This window comes from Patella vulgata, chromosome 6, assembly GCF_932274485.2.
Source record: "Patella vulgata chromosome 6, xgPatVulg1.2, whole genome shotgun sequence".
Classification (NCBI taxonomy): Eukaryota; Metazoa; Mollusca; class Gastropoda; family Patellidae; genus Patella; species Patella vulgata.
The window spans coordinates 69,615,827-69,630,682 of NC_065884.2; the positions used below are offsets into that span (position 1 = coordinate 69,615,827).

Here is a 14,856-nt window from a genome sequence, read left to right on the forward strand (position 1 = left end):
TTTTTTAAAGTGGTTTTTTTGATGCATGATGGTAAAACGACATCTCAATTAACATGTAATTACTATTTGTTTGACGTACGTATACTATCAGCGAACATTGAAAATGATTTCCCAAAATAGATAACATTATTAATAGTCAATAATTAATCCACTTAGCTTTTTGTCCATTTATATGATTAGGATTAGGATTTAATTACAAAGGGTTGACATTATTCTCAAAATATATTCCATATCTGAAAGCTAATACATTAAATCCGGTATTTAATAAACTGATTTTTTTAAAAGCAATATTTCATTCAGATTTGTATCTGAATAGGGATTAGGGAACAGGCATAACCTATAACCCCTCTCCCTAAATTGAATTTAAGATATAATCCGTTCAATCGTAAACCCTATTTACACGACTTTCCAAATAAAATTATAGAATTTGAGATATTATCCGTTATTATTAATGAATATTTACCTTTCATATTAAACTAGTAGTATTTTAGTTATTGTCTATTTCATAGAAAAACGCATATACCTGTCCAAATAATATTTTTTGAGTTATTGTCCTTTTTATACTTAACCCAATTAGCCACTTTTTCCTGATAAACTTACGGAATTGTAGTTATTGTCCTTTTTATATTTCACCTAATTAACCACTTTTTCCTGATAAACTTAAGAAATTGTAGTTATTGTCCATTTTATATTGAACTAAATTTAAAGATGCATTAGGTAAGATTAGATAAAGAGCTGGCAGTTCTCGCAATAATAGTTAAAACATAGATAATGAAAACAGGATGTTCTACAAATTGCAGTCAAATTGCTTCACTCTTAACCGAGATATTAGTGATTCAATTTTAGACTAGCCTCGATCATCATTATTAACGTCGGTATTTTAAAAAACAAAGTCTCGATTATCCAAATTTACGTTAAATTATCCGTCACAAAATGTATTCAAATCCATCAAATATCGTAGGCTAACGATGGTATCGAGAGTTAATTATGGTCTAATTAATAATTTAGATAACATTTCAGACTAAAAAAAGACATGTAAAAGGCAGATGTAGCTCTTGCATAATACATGTTTAACTTCCCTAATGTGTTTTAATAATGAGCTTCGACCGTCTTCACTAGCCCGGTTGATGCAAGAAAAGTCGACCGTTAAAACCAATTTAATTCATTCATTAATAATTAGTTTAAAACTTACCTGTATTTTACAAATAAACCTCGTTTAAATAACAGCGGCGTCTCTTTGATATAAAAACTTCCAGGTAAATTATTATCCAAATGATTCACTGATATTGATGGCTTCCATACTTGACTTAATTTCAAATTGTTTAACTAAAATACTGTTTCAGATCGGTTATATTTTTTTATATATCAAATTTCACTCGGACGTGGCGAGTTATTGTCAAGTTCACGCGCCGCAGGTAAGCGTAACAGTCACGTGACCCTTTTGAACGAATAACGCTATAGACAATAGTAAGTTAATTTTGCGCTATTCGTGAGTTGAGTGGTTTTGGTTCGTCAATACGCTTGTTTAACGTACAATGTCCTCGGCTCTCATTAAACATTACCGTTCCATATCACAAATATTGACCAATATGCATCCAGCTAATCTATCCGTGTGGATTGACAATTCGATCAGCAGCCAATACTCAAGAGATCTCGTCGAGTCTCGCCAAGTCAGACACTGAACGGCCGAATTTCAGCGCTCCACAAACTTAGTTCCCACAGCGTGGCTTTACAATGAAATAGTGGCGCGTTTAGCTAATCTCTGTTACAACAAAACGAAAGTAGACCACCTCTCTAGTGGCGTCTTATTCTATGCTATGATAAAGTATAAAGTAAAAGGAGTACAGCTTGGTAGTTCTGTATACTCGAGACTGGTGTTAGCTGCGTTTCGTTGGCGATTAATGCAAACACAGTCCAATCAATAAGCAATAATGCTATATTTTTGCTCGTTTCGATGTATTTGAAGGTGAAAAGCCCGAGTCTATAGCCGTAACATGATTCTGCTCTTTACCGGCGTTTGACGAGACAATACAGGTATACGGTTCAATTAGTTGAGGTGTGGCTTACCTAACAAGTTGATTTTAAAGGTATCATGGCGGTCTGTACGTCGATTAGCCCAATAGTTTATGGATTAAAAGGGGGATCGATAGTCATTATCAAATAAGGTTATACGGCGATGCACACTCAGGGTGGGATAAGAATAGGTTTTCCCATCAGAATACTTAAAGATACATTATGAGAGATTAGATAAATAGTTGACTATTCTCGCTATAATAGTTACAAAATCGATAACCTAAATAGAATATGTTGAAAATTTCAGTCAAATTGCTCCACTCTGAACAGAGATATTAGTTTTTGAATTTTAAGCCTTTGCCTCGGTCATCATTACTAAAGTCGGTACGATAATAAACATGGTCTCGGTTATCCAGTTTTGGATTTAATCATCAATGAGCGTTGAGCAGCAAATCGGATTCAAATCCAGTGCAAATCCGATACATACGATGACATCTAGAGTTGATTATGGTCTGGATAAGTTAATTAATGTCTAATTAATAGTTTATATAACATTTCAGGCCCAAAGAAAGACCTGCAATTGGCCGATTTAGCTCTTGCATAATGTATCTTTAAGAGAAGAAGAATTTTGACCGAACAACTGCCAAGATTTCCCAGGATTGCTTGCCAATGTGTAGGGCTCGATTTTTCGTAACTGAAAGAGCGACAATAGGGGCTGACAAGTAGGCCCCTGAGTTAAATATTCCCGGTGTTTTAGTGGAGAGTGCATTTCCCTAAATCATGTGATATCACCCTACCCAGGTGGTTGCAAGTTTAAAATATTGCAGCAGTAGCAATGCAGCAGCAGTAGTAGTAATAGTAGTAGTTATTGTTGTTTTTGTTGTTGTGTTAGTAGTAGAAGCAGTGGACAGTGGTAGTGTTGTTGCAGAATGTACTACAGAAAGTGTAACGCTACCGCAATGTCTCGAATAAATAGCGAGTTACATTATCGAAAAACTAACCTCAATATTTTACAGTAAAATATTTAATTGCGCTTTGGAGGTCGTGTCTGGCTTGAGTTTTAAATACTACGACAATTTCAAGGCATGTAACTGACTGAATGATAAATCTTCCAAATAGTCAATTTCACTGCCTGTCCGTCACGACTGGAAACATGGCCAACACGAGAGTCCTGCTGGCCAGTCAACCCATTCCAATTCCGACCAACACAACAACTGGGCCTTAAAACTACACCCGACACAATGCAACAAAGTGCTCCATAACTTTCATCAAATTTTCTATCTTATAAAATACGAAGGATTATTTAGATGCACTGAACTTTGATAATGTATGATATCGGCTTTTCAGCTCTACAAACCCTTTCAATAACATGTCGTATAAACAACTCCACATATGATGATGATTTTGTGGTGTGAGACTCAATTCCTTATAAGAAGTTCGCATCCACTATCCCTGTTGTTTAAAGCTGCTACATAACCACGGGTTTACTGACATTAAGACAGCTTTGGAATACAGTTCCGTCCGACTGATGCCTAATTCACTTTCTTAATAAAGGTCTTATCATTATGCTAATCTTCTGTTATCTGTAGTATTACAACTATTGAAGATGATATAACCCTTTCATTATTTACGATCTAAGTATTGTTATCCTACCTTTAACTGACGATTTTAATAACAAGCGCATATTAAAGGTACACGATCGCTATCTGATGATAGAAAACAAACCAGCCATCGTTTGATAATTCAAACTTTATTGTTCTAACTTTTACTTTGTTCAAATTGGCTTACGATTGGGACTCGTAAATAGCCTACAGCTAGACAAGAACGACTACAGAAGATAATTATACATAAATTAAACCTATAATTTACCTTTGAATAGATCAATGGCTAGATACTCACATGTATGCCTATTTACTTGTCAACTTTATCTAATTGTTGGTTTTTTGTTTAAACAAAGAGAAAGATGTTCTGTCATGATAAAGTACAAAGGGGAGGCAATATGAGAGAGAGGGAGAGAGAGGGGGGGGGGGTACTCCTTATTCTAATACCAACTATCAAAGGTTCTCAAGGGCGCATAGTTTTTCGTCTTACCCGGACGACTCGACACCGTTCCTTGCCGTGTCTTCTGTCATGCACCACTGTTTCCTAATTCGGTATACATACTTTTGTAATGGTAACCATAGAAATAACTATGTCAACAGTCCCAAACATTAAGCAGACATTTTGTGCTCACGAGTTCTTTTTGGGAGTGTGCGCAGATCTCTATTGTACACAAACAAAATATGTTAGCTGACGAAATCCCCAGAACGAGCAGCGGGCATTTTATGCCCATGAGTATCTTTAATTCAAATGTCTAGGCAACTGGAATTCAAATTTCCCAGCACAAATTCATAAAAAAAAACAAGTACCATCGTTCTATGGACCAGTTGTCCAAGAAACCAGCATGCCAAGTGTCATTTCCATCGTACATGATGGTGGTAGTGGTCGTGTGGGTAAGGGGAGCCACGGTGGCTAGGTGGTTAAGACGCTGGCTCGCTAGCCTGGAGGTCGGGTGTTCGATCCCTGCATTGGCAGAGAAAGTTCATCCGGATTTTCCGATGTGGTTTCCCCTTGTCAGTGGTGCAGAACTGAGGGCCTGACAAGGACAGCTATCTAGTCCTTCGGATGACACGAAAAACCGAGGTTCCCTGTATACATTGGAATGCACGTAAAAGAGTAGGCGATAGTGCCGCTGCCCGGGCAAAATTTCCCTCATAACACACTGTATGGCGTATGCCCGTCTTCATTAGCCCAGTATAGGAGCAGAACAGTAGGACGTTAAACCTCATTTCATTTCATTTCGTTACCCCAAAAATATCCATCAAACAAGAAGCGGACAGTTTTAGCTCAAGAGTCCATTTGGGAATGTACGCAAAAGAGCTCTAAGGAAGTAGAATTCATATTTCCCAGCACAACTTTATAACCGATAAATTTATTTCCTATTTCATAGAAGGATCAAACTAGGACATATCATATTGTTCACAAAAACAATCGTCGTTCATTGATGGAGACATTATGTAGGCGTCATTACATGATGGTTTGTTGAAATAAGTTCTCCAGTTTATTTTCATCAGGCTATATTCGTCTTTGTGAACTTTTCATTAGTGCGTCAAAGATTCGGTCGGGGACAATCTTCGTTTCGCATGAATTCAAAATAGAAATCAAACGACGGCATGGTCACCTGGGTATTGTTTCGTCAACATAGATTATATTTAGATATTCACATCATGGTCGTCATAAAGGCTGCAATCCTCTTGAGATATAACTGCTCCAGATAAATTATTATATTTTCAATAATCTTTGCAAAAGGACGTTAGCATGTCGCGGAAATAAATTGAGTAACACGAACAGCGTCTTTCGTGTTTTAAAATCTCTTTGCGTCAATTGCATTTTCACGGCTTAATATCTATATACTTTGGTATCTTCGGTGGATATCAAATTTTCTGTATCATGGGGGCTAATGAAGGTGGGCAATGTCTCGCAGTGTGCTATGAGGGAAATTGTGTCCGGAAAGCGATTTCATCGATTTCCAGATGTCAAGGTATCTTTAACGTGTACGAAAGGCTAGGCATTTTTGTGTATCATGCCCTCCACTCTGCGTGGAGCACGTACGTGTGCTTAACGAACTTCCCACCTGAACAGGACTTTACCTGTGGACCACATGCCTGCATCACAGCATCTTATTCCCCCGAACGATAGCCACGTCCCTTGACAAACACGTGTCTGTGCATCACAACATCTTATCCCCCCGAACAAGATAGCCACGCCCCCTTGACAACCACGTGAATGCATCTTCCTCTAATAATCTACGTTCTTCCAGGTCATTGAAAATTCTGTTTTTTACGGAAATATACATCTGGCAATATGTTAATATTATTGCCATCTTTAAAATCTAAACATAAGTTATATTTTGATTGATAGAATAAACTTGGGTTGGACAATTTATGGAATTTTTAGATTATCATAGAAAATGGCGTCAACGTTTACGACGTAACGACGACATAATCTGATTCGTTTAAGTCGGCTTTATACGTCAAACTGATTGATGTCGGGGATTGGTTCAAAGGAAAGATTCGTTTCCAACTTTATTTAAAGGCAGATCACACAACTAAACACATTGTTGTTATCAATATAATTAAGTACTAAAATGGTGTCGAGACGCAATTTAGTTTTTAAAAGAAAGAAACGCTGTTTTTGTTTATTCACAAGCTGAACATTTCAAGTTACTTTAGATTAGCCATAACACATCAAAAACTGAGGGCGACCACGCTGGGGATTTGTAAAATTCAGCATACGATAGTTAACAAATTGTCGTCTGTTCCAATTTGTCATAAACTCCATTGATTGGTCAATGCTTTTTGAATTTCTGTCATGGCAACGAGAATTAAAGGATAATAAAGAATGGTTTGATAACAAGTTGAAACGGAAGTTATTTTGTCGTGTCTGGTCGGTTAACCTTTGGTAATTGTAAGGTTTGTAAGATCAACACAGACGTTCAACAGCGGGGATCAATCAGTCTTAACGCATCGACGGGTCCGTCGTTTACAGCAGTAGATTCGGGTTGGCTTGGCCCACGTTATACATGTCCTCTCTAGCAATTAGTCACTCGGCAAACCTCAGCAGATTCCAGTACCCTACATCTAGCTAGCCTCGCCTGTATGACGAAAACCGACATTGGGACTACTTTCATGTACCCGGATTACCAACGGCGTTGCCCATGACGACGCCTTTGAAGAATGTTTTATGGTTTTATCATACAAATATTTTAAAGTCTGAAGCTGTTTTTCTTTCAAGGTTATCCAATTGTCTTTAAACAAGGACAACTTTGCACTGAAAATTCTAAACACGCTTCGAACAACGCAATTTTGATAACTTCTTTTTAAAAGCGGCATGTTTTCCTAATACGTAAACCGGTGCCGCATCGCAATTGTATAGGCGTAGGTACATATCACTTACCGTCATACAGCCGAGGCTAGATGTATAATAACGGAATCCTCCGACGATTGCCCGAGTGGCAATTAGTGTGCCGAAAACTAAAGAGGTATTTGCACACCAGTTCCATCCTATGGTCCTCTGAACCACAGTGAAATATTTAACTGAAGACTGCAAGTGCTAAAGGCCCGTCTAGATTTAAATGATGTTATTTTTTCTAAAAATAGAAGGCATACCCTACATGTCATGGACACCAGTCACCAATTTGAGCGATGTTTTCTTACTAAAAGGTGCAATAGAAGAAATCATTAAAGTTACATTAGTTAAGAGTCTAATAAAGAGATGGTCATTCTTGCTACAATAATTTAAAAATAGATGATAAAAAGAGAAAATATTGAAAATTTCAGTCGAAGTATATATACTTTATCTTTAACGGAGTTGTCACTGTTGGAAGTTTGTTCTAGAAATAGGCATCAACTGGCCCCTCGCCGTCTCCGAGAATTGTCGATCGTTCGATTGACAGATGATAACTCTACCCTCGACTGCCAGGTCTTTCGTCGTCAGGCTCTGGTAGTGACGTCAGTGACTAACGGTAAACGTCAGCTTGGTCATCCATTTATTGATTTTTTATTAAATGAACGACTGTTTAAATCCAAGCTGTATTCATGCCATCCGAGGGTCTACAGAGTTGATTTTGAACTTGTCATATAAATAAAGGTCTAATTAATAATTTCTATAACGTCTGAAACCTAAAGAAAGATTTGTAATAGGCAGATTTAGCTCTTAACTAATGTATCTTTAAATACCGAATGGACGTCGTATCACGCCTTCTTGAAATAGAAGGTATATCCCTCAACGTCAAAAGACTCTCGTCTCGTCGAGCAATAGGTTGGACTTCTGGGGCTATCTTATGTCCTGCCATATCTAATTAGTCACTGTTTTTTTTCTTAAAAAATAGGCAGTAGAAATAGTACACAAAGATTCGGCTGGGTATCGGGCATTCTAGATAGAGTAGGCATATCCTGCCACTTCCACTACACCGACCACTAAAGTGTTCGCCGAGAAAGTTCCTCTAGATTTTCCAGTCTGGTTTTCCATTGTCAGTGGTGTCAACAAAACACGTGAGGATCGGAAGCACGTCAAAGACCCATTGGCAGTTGCTGTTATTCAATGTGGAGTAGGTGAAAACGACGTTGCCAGGTTATGCACTTCATGGTGTATACCCGCCTCCATTAGTTCAGTTCGAATTCCCCGGTTGTACGTGGCAAGGAGTAGGGTCGCCTGTCCAACCTCGTGGGTTTTCTTCGGGTCTTCCGGTTTCCTCCCACTGCTAAAGACCCCTACGCGCAAGCGAATTATTGAAATAAAATTGAACCATGTGTTAGTCCCGAAATGACCTAGATTGTGTCGAGTGGACGTTAAACCCTATTTATCTCTCTCCCTCCATTATAGTCCAGTGGGTGCAGAAATGTAGAACGTTAAAGCCCCATTTCATTTGATTCGAGTTTATTTAATTTTTAGCCAACAAACCCCCGATTGTTTATTTTAACTCAGGCAGTGTTTCCACTTTGTTGCTTATTTTAACCCACTCAGTCTCAACTTTATTGTACATGTATTATCAAGAAGTAAATTAACCCATTTAATTTTATTTAAACAAAATGTCAGAACTAATGATCCAATACATTTTGTTTAAATCACATGACATGTTTTCCTCTGCCCCCACATAAACTTGTCAATTTTATATCGGATCATTAAACCAATTGATTAAATCTTTAAATAACATTTTACTTTCCTCTGCATTTGACGATATCATGTAAAGTTTCGCCGCAAACTCTAATAAATTGAAATAATGATATAGCACCAACCCGATATGCCAACTTTCAATGATCAAAGTTTCCTTGACATGTACGCAAACGAGGACACTGGTTTACCTCGGATTTTCTTCCCATCCGAACGACTAGACCTTTTTATCGCCCTGCTTCTAATTACTACGTCACAATTAATGCCCATGCGTATACTAATCAATCTGTAAAATTCGACTGCCATCAGTCAATGTATTATATTGCTACTTCCGGTCACTTGGTCTGACGTTAGACTCAAACTTTAAAATGGCCGATTTTATTGGATATTATATTAATTGAATCCTGGTTTTTTTTACCAATTTAAATTAACATTTTGACCTTATTTTGACTACGTAAATTGTTCATTGTTATCAGATTATCATCCCACAAACCAAATCAATATATATCAAACAAAACCATGATCCTATAGAACTTGCCTCCCCTCACACACCCACCACCACCAATGACAAAAATATGGTTAATTATTTGTATGGACACGTGTGCTATGTTATGGTGGACACTTAGCTCGCCGACAAGGGCAAACTAAACTTATAATTCCCGAGGAACTAACTTGGTCTTTCCCGGGGGCTGACCAATAGCCCGATTGGTCAGTGAGTCAGCCCCTTTACTTACTGAGCCACCTTGGCTCTCAGTTGATTCAAATAAACTAATTCAACTCCACTGTTTTATACAGGACCGTAGCTAGCGGAGGTGGGGAGAGAGACACGTTGGTCGTTAGCGTCGTATTGCGTGCAATCAAAAGGGCGCCAAAGGCACCCGTTGGGAGAACCGATTCTTTCCCCAATGGGCAAAGGTATCATCTCATTCTCCCGTCAAAAGGCAAAACCTAGTAACTCACTTTTTTTTTTATCAAAATTGAGTTAGGACCAAATTTGTAGTTACAAGGGTATGTGCTTCCTTTTTTTTGTACTAGATATTCCAATCTTTTAATTTTGTAAGCAGTTACACCCATGACACAACCTAGCAACTTCCTTCAATTGCCTAGTATACCACAGCAAAACCTAGTAACTCAATAGTCAATTTAATATTCATTCATTACGTTTTCCTTTGTTTTCTCAAAATCTTGATACCCCAGCCCCACCCCACTAGCTACGGGCCTGTTATATCATTACGATTTGCAGTATTCTTGTGTTGGATATTTGTATGCTAGCCTCTTTTAATTTCTGTGCGCCTGTCTGCTTGTGTAAGAGAAGGGTGATTTGTATGCGACTATTGTAAGGAAATCTATAACGTATAAAGTGACTCTACTACTGACACTAGCTCGATAAAATCACCGACTTCCGTTACCTCCTATACTGCCAATTAGGCAAATTAGCTAATGAAAGGTAGAGTAATTAACATACGATGAGTTGCTACTTGTCGACAATCGAACGCTTCTTAAGTTCCTTATTGATCGCAGTAATACAGCCAGTATATTAAAGGGGAACTCAACACGTTTCATGTAAAAATGATTTTGCAGTTTTGTCATTTTACTGAGGTTCCTACGCCCAGATTACCCCCCTCCTACCCGAGCCCATCCACCCTGCGCCCGACCCCCATGTATTATTAAAGGACAACGTTACCGTCTGATGTTTTCTCTCACGGAGAGTTGTATTTTGGTATTTTAACAGGATGACAAGTGATTATAAAGGTATCTTTTGTGTGTGTGGGGGGGGGGGGCGAATGGTTAGAACATGCGCGTTGTATCATACCGTCTGTCATTGAGTCAACTGGCGGGGTTTCGATTCCCCGGTTGTACGTGATAAGGAGTGGGGTCGCCTGTTCAACCTCGCGGGTTTTCTCCGGGCCTCCAGTTTCCTCCCACTGCTAAAGAACCCTACGCGCAAGCGAATTATTGAAATAAAAATGAACCGTGTGTTAGTCCCGAAATGACCTAGTTTGTGTCAAGTGGACGTTAAATCCCATCTCTCTCTCTCTCTCTCTCTCTCTCTCTCTCTCTCTCTCTCTCTCTCTCTCTCTAACGCAGGTAAAAACAATGTAGGTTACGATAGATTATAGCGCAAGTAAAAACAATGTAGATTGCGATAGGTTATAACGCAAGTAAAAACAATGTATGTTGCGATAGGTTATAACGCAAGTAAAACGGAGGTAATCTGTTTGAATTGGTTTGTATACATGCATGTAATTCGTATGAATGCTACCTGCCAATTGTCACTTTGTACACATTTTAAGCCATATTGATCAGCAGTTAATATTCGCCTGGCCACTACTATTAACTTTCAATGTTGACTATTTTCTTCTGCAAATTAAATTCTAAATCAATCTTTTAAATTAATAAGAAAGAAATAAAGATGTCTGGATAAAACATATTTCCTAATTAGTGTAAATGGGTAAATAAAATAGTACGCGAAGGCGTAAAATGAGTAAAAGGCACAAATTATGTCCGGACATATCGACGCCTTATGATGTAACGTCACACGTAGACCTATACTGCACGTGAACTTAAAGGTCGGCCATCGTGTACAGAGTCAAACAGAAAGATTTTACATTACAGCTGTGAAACTGGTTGATTCTTAGCTCGGCCATATTCATTGTTTTTAATATTTACAGTAACTACGATATTATGTTTGATGGAAACCTAATTGACCCCAATCTCAGTGACTGTAGAGGCCGATCGAATATCGAGGATCGGGGGCCTGTTTCACGAAATTTTAACTAAAGATAAAATCCACATTTTAGTAGATACTTCAATTTTGATTGGTTAAGCACTAAAATCAATCTAATACTAGCCAATCAAATTAATAAAATTTAGATTTTACCTTAGTTAAAATTTCGTGAAACAGGCCCCAGTATGCCCACATGAATATGAACCGAGTACAGAAAAAACGGAACGAGTGCCGTTCTCCTTTAATATCTTAGAAATAGGACTATTAAAAAGTTCAAACGGTATGTCTAAATAACGGTTTGTTATACAGTTTTTTATTGTTTTTTGTTTAACTCGCTAACGTATAATTGTTGTTTTTATCGATTGTCGATAAGTTTATATTAATGACTTGACAATCAGAATCAGAAACAAACAAAACCACGAATACAAGTGGCCATAAAAGAAGTCCATTAATTATACCCGACACGACCATTTGATGACAATAGACAAGGGGGGTAATTAAACCACGAACAACAGTCTCGGTCACACGGTCTGATAATTACTAAAGTACTAAACAACAGTCTCGATCACACGGTCTGATTATCACTAATGCCCCAAACAAATTCACTGTGTCATGCCTACCGATATTCTAAATACGATGTTCTACTTTTCTCGTGTAACTTGTGTAACTCGTGTAACATGTATAACTTGCTTAAATCGTGTAACTAATTTAAATCGTAAAACGTGTGTAACTTTTTAATTTGTATAATTCGTTTAACTCAAGTAACGTGTGTAACTTGTTTAAATCGTGTAACGTGTGTAACTTGTGTAACTTGTTTAAATCGTACAACTCGTGTAACTTGTGTAACTTGTTTAAATCGTGTAACGTGTGTAACTTGTTTAAATCGTGTAACTCGTGTAACTTATGTAATTTTGTAACCTGTGTAACTTGTGGTGCTGGTTCAGTGCTAATGAAGACGGGTATACGCCATACAGTGTGCTATGAGGGAAATTTTGCCCGGACAGTGGCACTATAGTCTACTCTTATATGAAATTTCAACTGTCATGGGATCTTTTACGTGTACGCCAATGTGTACACGGGACTCGGTTTTTCGTCCCATCCGAACGACTAGACATCTGTCCTTGCCAGACCCTCAGTCCTATATCACTGACAAGGGGGGACCACACGGAAAAATCTGGATGAACACCCGACCTCCAGGCTAGCGAGCCAGCGTCTTACCCACTTAGCTAGTGTGTCTCTCTGGTCACAGTTGACATAAAGCATTGTTTGTCCTACAGACAATCAACAGGATATAAGCTGAAGAATTTGGTTCCTGTTATCGTGGTGTTTGTTGACTCGTATTGTTCTAGTTACTATATAATATCATAGTCTTGTTTATTTTACATTAACACAATATAATACCCATACGATGAAGAGAACTGTACACCAAAACAACGAATCAGGGGGATTCACCCACTTTCCAGAAACAATGACATCAAAATTGATAAATTAAAACACATGAATGATAAATGGGGTTTAACGTCCACTCGACACAAACTAGGTCATTTACTTCAATAATTCGCTTGAAGGTTGGACAGACGAACCAACTCCTTGCCAGGTACAGCGGGGAATCGAAAACACGCCAGTTGACTCAATTACATATCTTCTGATACAGAGAGAGAGAGAGAGAGAGAGAGAGAGATGATATAAAACAGTGAAGTTGAATTAATCCATTAGCCAGAGAGAGAGAGAGAGAGATGGATTTTAACGTCTACTCGACACAAACTAGGTCATTTCGGGACTAACACAAGGTTCTATTTTATTTCAATAATTGACTGAATGACAGACCTTATGATACAACAAGCACAAGCTAACCATTCGCCATCCAACCACCATTAATGATAAAGACAAAACACATAAAATACAGCACAGTAAGAAGCAAATGTTTAAAACAAAATGAGGTTTCAAAACTAATACCAACTATCTAGAAACACATACACTTGTAAAAGATGATCTGAAACGTCTACTAGGAGAAAAGAATTCTAAAAGATAAGACTTCTACTAGAAGAATATACATGTAATTCTGAAAGTTCTGTTAAATAACACTGTTTCATACCATTTATACACACGCATAAACATTTAGTATAGACCAAATAACATAATGATTACCCCTCTGGTCTTGAGAAATAAAGAGGTTTATTTCATATTTGGGGTGGAAAGTAACGTCAAGGCTAATCTAAGACGTGCAGAAATTAGGGGGTTATAAAAGAGCTCACCCAGGTATTCCAAGCAGCTATTATTATTGAGAACGAGGAACATTCGAAGCCATTACAGCTTAACAATAAGGTTGTAAGAAACATTTATTCTGTAGTGTTATTACGATCACGAAGAAAACAAACACAACAAGGAAAGAAGTCAGACAGTACTACACTGACTGTGTAATGGACAGCCGAAATAAAAGCCGAAAGTTCGTCGATAAGAATAACTTCTGGTAACTCCATGACGTCATGATTAAAGAAATCTTCATATTGAATAAATATAGTAGCGACATTAGTTTATTAAAAGTTATTTCTGAATCAGAACCACACAATATATTACGTCATTAATTGGAGACACCATTTTATTAATTTGGGTCAGTATTTACGACTTTCTAACAGTTAATTTTGAAACAGAACTCAATAAGGCCTTACGTCATCATTTTACAAACGATATCTTAAACGAGGTGAGTGATGGTGTATTTAAAACTAAAGATAGAAATTAAGCAATTCACACTGAATGAAGATGTCCTTTATAATAAGACAGCGACGTCAGTAGACTTCTACCAGAAATATTCCATTAGTCGACGAGATCGACTGAAACCGATTTCCGATGTCTGTATAATTAATGAGTGTATGTATTTAAATCTTGTGGACATGTCGCTAGGATTTAGAGAACAGTTTTCCGTTCCCGATGGCTCTACTCCTTTATCACTTATTACTCTACGATCAATTCTAGCTTCGTCGCCATTCAACGTCGTCATTCATCGTCCCACGGAATATAGTCAACTTGAACAGGATTTGGAGCATTATAGTCTAGGCTCCGGGGCCATGCATTGCACTGGGGTCCATACCTACACAACCACTCACGCGAATAAAAATTTAAATTAAACTTATATTTATTGTATTGGTACTTCCAACAAAATTAGTGTTTAAAGATTAAAAACATGGCTGTAAGTTAAATCAGTGATTCTCAACCAGTGTGCCGAGAGATCTTCCAAAGTGTTCCGCCAAATTTTGAACGGCACACTAACAAACTTTTACACTAAGAGAAGCCAGCTATTTGACTGATGAAATACGAAACACTGCAATACAATATAAGTTCATAGCTGCGTTTTTTTCTTTATTTAGTTTGAGCCATTCTATGTGTCTATGACTAGTCTGTGTCTA

The 14,856-nt window shown here is 37.7% G+C and overlaps 1 protein-coding gene across 2 annotated transcripts in view; it reads right to left on the reverse strand.

Annotated features, from left to right (window-relative positions):
• LOC126824022 (sodium-dependent dopamine transporter) overlaps positions 1-14,856 on the reverse strand; it is a 90,039-nt gene that overhangs the window by 58,676 nt on the left and 16,507 nt on the right. The window contains exon 1 of one of the 2 annotated variants that reach the window (XM_050553124.2): positions 1,193-1,809. The exons of the other annotated variant lie outside the window; for it this stretch is intronic. The gene's annotated coding sequence lies outside the window, so the exon portion shown is untranslated. Of the gene's footprint in view, positions 1-1,192; positions 1,810-14,856 lie in introns of those variants that run through there. 2 annotated transcript variants of the gene reach the window in all.